Source organism: Peromyscus leucopus, chromosome 5, assembly GCF_004664715.2.
Source record: "Peromyscus leucopus breed LL Stock chromosome 5, UCI_PerLeu_2.1, whole genome shotgun sequence".
Lineage (NCBI taxonomy): Eukaryota > Metazoa > Chordata > Mammalia > Rodentia > Cricetidae > Peromyscus > Peromyscus leucopus.
In genome coordinates, this window is record NC_051067.1 from 110,503,317 (window position 1) to 110,512,329 (window position 9,013).

A 9,013-nucleotide genomic window follows, 5' to 3' on the forward strand; every position below is an offset into this window, starting at 1 on the left:
GAAACAGAATAAAATGTCCGTTCTTGATCTCCTTAGAAGGCAAGCAGAGGGGAGCCCAGGAAACTCAGTGCTGGCATGGGAATCCAGCATGGGTTCCTTAGTGAGTCGGGAGCGGAAGCATAGCGCTGCGTGTCCACACTCTGTGTTGTGACCGGCACAGACCTTCCCTAAGCTTAAAATCCTCAGGGTAGGAAGTTTTAGTCAACAAAAGGTTAGTATAACAGCAAATTTGATGCAAGTGAAAAGAGAAGGCGAGCTGGGCATGGTGACACATGCTTGTAAAACCCAGCATTCGGGAGGCTAAGGCAAAAGGTTCCTAGCTCAAGCCTAGCCTGGTGGGCTACACAGGAAGTTCAAGGCCAGCTTATGCTACATATAAAATCTTGTCTCCCAAAGAGAAATGGAAAAAGAAGGGTACATGGTTAGGGAGATAGCTCAGCTGGTAAATGTTTGCCTTGCAAGCGGCCTAAATTAAATCCCAGAACCCATGTAAGAAAAGCTAGGCATGGTGGAGTGTGTATTCCCAGGACCGAGGAGGTGGAGGCAGGTTAAATCCTAAGGTTCACTGGCCGGCCAGCCTAGCCTACCTGGTAAGTTCCAGAGTGAGAGATGCTGTCTTAAAATAAATAAATAAATAAATAAATAAATAAATAAATAAATAAATAAATAAATGGGAGAAAGAAAGGAAGCATGGGAGGAAGGAAGGGAGGGAGGGGGGAGAGGGAGGAAGGAAAAGAAAGAGACAGACAGAGAATGGAAGAAGGGAAGGGGTAGACGGAGAAGGGAAGGGTTAATGGACCCCCAGGCTGACAAATTAGTTGGCTACACAGGATAAGCAAGGAACCTGCATGAGTATTCTAGATGAAGAGAACTAGAGAATGTGGGGAATTTCTCGCCCAATCAGCAACAGTTGATCAACTTCAGCTGATGCTTTCTAACCCAGGATTCCAGGGGTTTTTGAAGAAAATATAGAACTTCTGATACTTTCTCTGTGTGCACTACCTCAAGTGTGGAGTGTTGGTGATCAATATGGTACAAATGCCCATACTTAGACCAGTGTTTTACGAAATGGACAGAATAAAAACCTACATTCTACATTCAGTTGATAGGCCATATGTCTGCAGTCTGAGAGACAGGGTAGAAATTGGGGACAAAAAGTAGCAAGTCAAGTCAGGGGCCGGACACTGACTTTGATGAGTTCTGACATCTTTATTCCAATCTGTAAAGGAAAACCTCACCTTCTTTTCTCCCATCCTTTCCATGTTAGAGTAACTTCAAGTCAGCTTCAGCACATCCTTCTGGATCTCTGTGTAAGGATTATATGAAGGCTGGTGTACTGAGCAAGACAGATCCTTATGGGTCTCTTAGCCTTGGGAGGTAGGATCCAACAAATGCATAGAAAATATTCAGAGAAGGTAGAGTGAAATGTTTTGTCAGATTACTTCAATAAATGTAACCACATTAATTGATTACTCTAAGATGTTATCCCTACATTATTTCTGGCATTTCACATTAAATATATTGATATATGGAGAATGTACCAGTCAGTTTTTACTATGTGATGATGCAATAACAAACAGCCCTTAAGTCTGAGTGGCTGTCCACAAAGGTAGAGTTTTCATGGCCAGGCTGCTTGCCTCTCTATTCTGTTTTATCTTTATCCTGCAACCCGAGCTGAGGGAACAGTCTAGCCTTGGCTGAACTCCTGCTAGAAGAAAGTATCACATGGTGGCTTTTAAAGGACTTGTTCACATTATCACTTCCTCTCACATTGTATTGGAAAGCAAAGCAAGTCATATGGCCACGTCTGATATTGAGGAGGCTGAAGTATAACCCTCTGGTGCAGGAAGGTGACACAGCCAGCCCTGTATATCCCAGGGTCCCACATTCACAGGTTCAATCAAGCACAGCTCAAAATATTCAGAAAAAAAAAATTGTTTCTATACTAAATATGCACAGACATTTTTCTTGGCATTGTTCCTGAAACAATATACCCTGACAACCAACTGCTTACAGACATTTGTATTGCATTAGGTATAAATAATCTACAAGTGATTTAAGGTACACAAGAACATCCTGTGTATATAAGAGATGTAAGTGTACCAGGGGATAACTATTTATGAACAATTTGATTTCCTACCGAGAGTAGTACCTAGAAGACTTTGAAAGGGTAACTTTACAGAGAGGATCCCCGTTATCTCCCCTTGGAAAGCTTGGAAAGCAAAGCTGGTTCTCCAGCTCTGTTTTGAGCTCGATACCTTCCGCTGGGATGATGTGAGTGTTCGATGATTAAAAGCACAGTGTCTAGAATCAGACTTCATAGGTTCAAATCCTGCACTTAACCATTTGTATCTATAAGAGCTTAGATATGGTGGTCAACTCCTTTGTTCCCTTACATAAATACATACAAATCACAGTGGTCAAAGGATCCCATGAATGAAAATGGAGAAAAAAAACAGACAAAAACACAGTCAGAGGGAGACAGAGACAGACACTAAGGACCATGGCTGTCACGGACTATTGACCATTACTGTACTTTCCATGATTGGAAAGTAACTGGCCCAAATGTATCTCAGCTACCAATTTAGTGGGATCAAAACAACTCTGTCATTACCTAGAGAAATTTGCCCTTAAGAATCCCACATTAGCCAGGTGTACACCTTTAATTCTAACATTCAGGAGACAGAGGCAGGCGAATCACAAACTCTCTGTGAGTTTGAGGCTAGCCTGGTCTACAGAGTGAGTTCCAGGACAGCTAAGACTGCTATACAGAGAAAACCTGTAGTAACATTTTATTTGTGCTCTAACAAATAAAGCTTGCCTGGGGATCAGAGGAAAGCTAGCCACTATATTAAACATAGAGGTCAGGCAGTGGTAGCACACGGCTTCAATCCTAGCATTTGGGAGGCAAAGATCTACTGGGATCTCTATGCATTCAAGGCCACACTGGGAACAGAACCAGGCGTGGTGGCACACGCCTTTAATCCCAGCACTAGGAAGGAAGATGGCAGGGCACAGAAAGGTATATAAGGCATGAGTAAACAGGAAGTCTCTCTCTTGAGGCTGGGAATTTCATAGAGGTAAGAACGTGGCTGGCTTGCTCTGCAGAACTGTAAACTGCTCAGATCTCCCGGGCTTCCTGTGTGTCCATTCAGCACAATGCAGCCTGCTTGCCACTTAGAGAATGCCCACTTTGTAGGTCAAAAGTGTGTTCCATCCCAGCCTGTCCTAAGACCCTGGTCTCTCTAGCACTCATGCGGAACAGACCAACCAGAAGAACAAGTTGCTGACAACTTGAGAAGGAGGGGAGATACAGCCAACGCGGGGCACTTGTCTTCCTGCCCCTCCTGATTGATCACTTTCTACAATAATAAAACTTTTTAAAGGTTGGACCTGAACTGAGGCTGTGACATAATTAATCAAACTCTTGAAGAATCACATTCTGTTATATGGTTCGGGCATTGATCCACTACACTAAAACTCAGCCTGAAATACCACCTAGACACAGGCTATGGGATCTATAAGAAATGGCTGAGATGCTGTCGATTACTTAGTGTCTCTGTATGATAGGTGGCCCCAAAGCAGAGTCAACCATAAAACAAGACAGATACCAGGCCACCAGAGAAGACGTCATCAGCCCCCAACTTGCCCCAAATTGCTAGGAGCAGAGGTACAGAGACCAGAGGGCTTATTATGGTGTCTTTGTCAACCCTGCTATCATGTAGCTAAATAGTAATAATACTGCCCATCCATGAGGCTCCTGGGCCCCTTACCTGCTCTTGAATTGGTTACAGACAATACCAGGATCCCTGGGACCATAGTCTCTTGCCCGGGGAGGTTCATGTTCGGGGGTTATCTCTAAATGGAAGCTCTGCAGGGGCCTGTGCAGCCCCCTTCTTACCTCATAGTTCACATCAGGCCAAGCACAGTATCTCAAAGCCCTGTGCTATGCTTTCTAATCATCAACCCAGCCCGTAAGCAGCTCCAGACTGACCCTTTGAGCCAGGATGTACGATGCCCACATTACAGAAGTGGGGACTTGCCCAGGAAGTAATGCGAGTTGCCAAGGCTTTAGAATTCACAGCAGAACTAGAATACCAGGTTTCGGGGTTGCAGCCTGTGGCTTCTAGCAACTCCCTGCCCCAGGCAACTGGGAGACCACAAAGGAAATCAGATCTTGTGCTGGCCCTAGGCAAGATCACAGTATGGGCAGAGTGTCTTTGATGCCTTCCCTCCTCCCTTCTGCCAGCCCTCCCCTCCCCTGCAGGCGTCCCTCCCAGCCTGTGCCCCCCTCCCATTGCGCCAGCCCACACTCTAACTGAATCTCTGGGGCCAGAAGTCTCCATGCTCTGCTCTCAAAGCTGCCCTGTCTTAGGTAGCCTAGAAAGAAAAGAAGAACCAGACAGATGTGTTCTCAAAACCCAGTTGGCCCGTGAGACTTAGCCATGTGACCCTGAGCAATTTACATTTTGCTTTTGAGTCTCCCCTCTAAAAAGTGGGTTTGGGCTGCTCCTTGGGAAGATTGCCTGGGACGCATAAAGCACGTGGACTGTGCTTGACATTTGTTAGGCTCCCGGAGCAGTTGTTTTCAAATTGTTTGTATTCAGGCATTAACTATATATCCTGGCCCTCAATCCCCACCCCTTAGCTGAGGACCAAACCCAGGGTCTTCTGCTTGCTGAGCATGCGCTCTGTGACTGAGCTAAATCCCCAACCCTTATATCTGAGTCTTCTGTGTAACTGGTGCATGACTTCATTCTCCTGACACTCAAGGTGCTCTTTCATTGAAGTCTCTTGGCAACCCTAGGAGGCAGAGACTGCCACTGCTCCACTTTAGGGTGGGAAGACAGAGATGAAAATGTATTAGAGATAACACACTGTAGAACCTGCACTGGAGGCAAACTGCTGTGCCTTCATCTGGAACATGGATACTTATTTGTTATCATTTTTTAGTTTTAAAATTTATCTTACATAATGAACATTTTTTTAATGATACTGTAGTTTGGCTTGATGCTGACACATGCCTATAATCCCAGCACTTGGGAGGCTGAAGCAGGAGAATGGCCAGTTCAAGGCCTACCTGGCTTATAGAGAGGGTCCCTGTCTTAAGCATGAAACCAGACAAAAACACTATAAAAACCCATCAGTGGCTCCACTTCGGCATCGAGCTCCCCGGCCTCTGGTTGCCTCATCTGACAGTGGAAGTGGGTGTGAAATCAGACGCTTACTCAGTGATTTAGGAAAGAGCTAAGTGCTGGAGAAGGCAGAGCCCAGGAGTCCAGCTTTCTTCCCAAACATGGTATTTTTCTTTAATTTTTTTTTTCTTCCACCTCCACCAGGAATTTTCTGCTTTAATTATGAGGGTTAGCTTGGAGGAGTTCACCTTCAGCTCTTTAAATGCACTGACGACGGCTAATCCCTTCCATAAGACACATTTCTGGGAAAGCCTGGAGATAAATGTTTACAGGCTGAGCTGGGATAAGAGAAGCCAGTGGCATTGAAGATGATTTAAGCACTATCTGTCCAAGTCTAAGAAGCAAGTACCAGAGAGCCACAGCACCCATGCTCTGGAATCCTGGCCCTCATCCTCAGAAACTAGAATCACTGTCAACACTTGTAGGTTGAATGTTTTCTCCTTTTCCTGGTTTCTCTTCTGCAAGAAGAGGATAGTAATAAAAACCATACATAACATATTAAGCCAACTACCTAAAGAAATGATGTTTTTTGACACTGTTGAGTGTTAAATATAGACACTCAAAATAATCTGATTGTGATTCTCTCGGTACACACACAGAATAAAGCCTGAGTACAGAGATAGGCAGTGTGCATAAATATGAGTCTGTACACATGTGCATGCGTGTGTGTGCGCACACACACACACTCACACACACAAACACATGCTCACACATTATATATACCAATAAATGGAATAAATACATTTCTTCAGCGTGTTAAATTAATGTGCAAAAAGCATGGGTAGCTCCCTTACTAAAACAATTATGAGCAGGCGGTGGTGACTCACACCTTTAATCCCAGCACTCAGGAGGCAGAGCCAGGTGGATCTCTGTGAGACCAACCTGATCTACAGAGAGAGTACCAGGACAGCCAAGGCTACACAGAGAAACTCTGTCTTTAACAAGAAAAAAAGCAAAAAGTAAAGTGTTACCAAAGAGTAAGGGCATTGCTGTGATAAACCTGATTATGTGGATCTCAGGCCTTAGAACTGGCTTGTGGGGAGAATGTAGAAGAGTTTGAAGCTGCAGGCTAGGGAATTCCCACAATGCTGTAGAGTTCAAGGGGTCATTCTGGTGGAGGTTGGGAAGAGCAGAATGCTGCTAGAGATGCAGAGCACAGAGAACTGGCTCATGATGTTTCAGAGGAGACAGGAGTCTATTGGAAACTGAGCTAGGGAGCATTCATGTTACATTCCGGCAAGAATCTGACTGCATTCTGCCCATGTCCTGAGACTTTGGGTGGATTCAAAAGTAACAGACTAGTTTGCTTGGCAGAGGAAATGTCAAGACAGGGTAGCGTTTGCCAACATGGTTTCTGCTCAATGTGCTTACATGAGCCAAGAGTGGGGGAGAACAAAAGTCTCTGAGCAAAGAGAGATGAAAAGCGCATGGTTCCGTGGGTGAATTCAATGTCACAGACAAGCTGACTGTGAAAGCAGTTGCAGTAATTACAGAGATCTGTACCACCTGGGTCTGCAGTGCTGAGATTAAAGGACATCACTGTGCCCAGCCCAGCCTTCCTCTCACTTTTTGTTTTGAGGTAGAATCTCACCATGTGGCCTAGGCGGAGCTTGAACTTGCCATCTTCCTGCCTCCTGGGTAGCTGGGAGCAGTAGCCTGTGCTGCCAAACCCAGCAGGAAATATTTTTTTAATGTTACTATTAAAAAACAAAACAGTGAGGTGGGTGTCACTAGCCCACATTGTACCTCAGAAGCCCCTCAGATATTCTCTAACCATCTCTTGCTGGATAAGAAATTCTCTCATGTATATCACAGGTAAACCGACAGTCACTGTGGAGCTAGAGAAATAGCCAAGATCTGAGGACCAAATGCAGAAGAACCTTCCAGACTCACTCCCTCAGAATAGAGTTTTCTATAGGAAGAAAGGCTATGGAACGGTGAACAGCTCAAAATGAATCGGAGCTGTGTTTTCCTTTTCTTCCCACAAAGAGTGTGTGGATGTGATTCAGACAGAGAAATTGTCCTCAAGCCTATACTGAGAGGTCTGTTATTTGTGAAGGATCTAAGCTAAAAGTTAGTATAACAAAATGGTCAAGAAAATGTGCTCCGGACCTGGTCTACCTGAATTTTAATTCCTGTGTGTTCTTTATCAGTTGTGTGACCATGGGGATTCTCTCAACCTCTCTGGGGTTCAAAGTTTCCATTTATAAAATGAGGACAATAGATTCTTCACAGGGACACTTAGAGGATTCCTCCATTAATATGGACAGAGATTTTTGCCATACTTACAACTAGTAAGCATTACACACATGATCATTTTTATTGTTGTTGCTGCTTTTATGTAAATTTTATAAATTACCCATGACCTGGGTGGGTTAAGAAATAGGCCAAACCATAAACTACAAGCAACTAGTATGTCAATCCCCTATGTCAATCAGCAAAGATTCAGTCATGCTGAGTAACAAGCAAGCCCCGAAATGTAGTAGTGTAACACAATAAAAGTTTATTCTGACCATAAAATCCAGTGCAGTTCTGGGCATCTATGCTGTGGGGTGTCTTTTTGTATGCTGTGAATATGTGTGGCTCCCATTGGATAATAAATAAAGCTGTTTTGGCCCATGACAAGAAAGCTTACAGCCAGGTGGGAAATCCAAGCAGAAAGAGAGGGGGAAAAAGAGAGACACCAGTTGCCACCAAAGGAGCAACAAGATGCCAGCAGACCGGTAATGCCACAGCCACATGACAACATATAGATTAATAGGAATGGTTTAATTTGAGATAAAAGAGCTAACTAGCAAGAAGCTGAAACCATAGGCCATACAGTTTGTAATTAATATAAGCCTCTGAGTAATTATTTTATAAGGAGCTATGGGACCTGGTGGGAGAGAGTTGTCCAGACTGCTGGGCAAGGCAGGACCAAAGAAACTTCCATCTACTTTTGGCGCTCAACTTGGGGCAAGAATTTCCACCCAAAACTTGAGAAAACTTTAAAAAAAGATTCTAAAATGGAGCTAAAAACAGCTTCCTAGTTGTGTGTCTCAGGCAAATCATGATACAGAGACACCTCGACATGCAGGCTTGAGCTACAGTATGGCATCCAATGTGGGACTTGAACCCACAACCCTGAGATTAGGAGTCTCATGCTCTAGCAACTGAGCTAGCTGGTATTTTAATCCAAGATGATTTCACTCATTCTCATCAACATGGGGGTCTGGATCAGAATGGTAAGCCAATCCCAGGACCCTGCTTATGCCCAGAAGAGTCACTTGTCAAATTTCATTGCCCACCACAAAGCCCATAGTCCCAGCTAATCCAAGAAAAAGAGTGATCAGTTCTGCCAAGCATACATAATCTCAGGAAGATAAGGTATCAGTGAATGGCAGACCTTCCAAAGTCCAGCCCTTAACGACCCATAGGGCACTGTTCAGCTTCTCTCTGTTATAGGACCCGCTGAAGGAGTCAGCTGCCATTAGTTGTTACAGATATCTAAGATGAAGCCGATTTAAAAAGAAAGGGGAATTTTTGGTTTGAGTTTCTCAGCTTGCCGTTGCTACTCTCCCTCCTTCTCTTTCCCCTCCTCCCTCTTCTCCTCCCCCTCTTCCTCATTCTCCTCCATAAGTTTGGAGTGCTCAGATCATAATTGGTTGACCCAAGTGCATTTGTGCCTGTAGCAAAGTAGATCCTAACAGGAACATGTGAGGGAGAAAGCAGCTCACCTCATGGTAGCAGGGTGAGAGGGGAGGGGAAGGAGAGAAAGCAAGCATTTCTCATATTCTTTTTTTTTTCTAAAAATTTTTTTCTTTTATTGAAAATTGGGG

The 9,013-nt window shown here is 44.3% G+C and overlaps 1 non-coding gene across 1 annotated transcript; it reads right to left on the reverse strand.

Annotated features, from left to right (window-relative positions):
* Window positions 1-8,289: 8,289 nt before the first annotated feature.
* On the reverse strand, window positions 8,290-8,363 carry Trnar-ccu. The gene has a single exon. It is a non-coding gene; the product is annotated as a tRNA-Arg (tRNA).
* Between the last annotated feature and the right edge of the window lie 650 nt (window positions 8,364-9,013).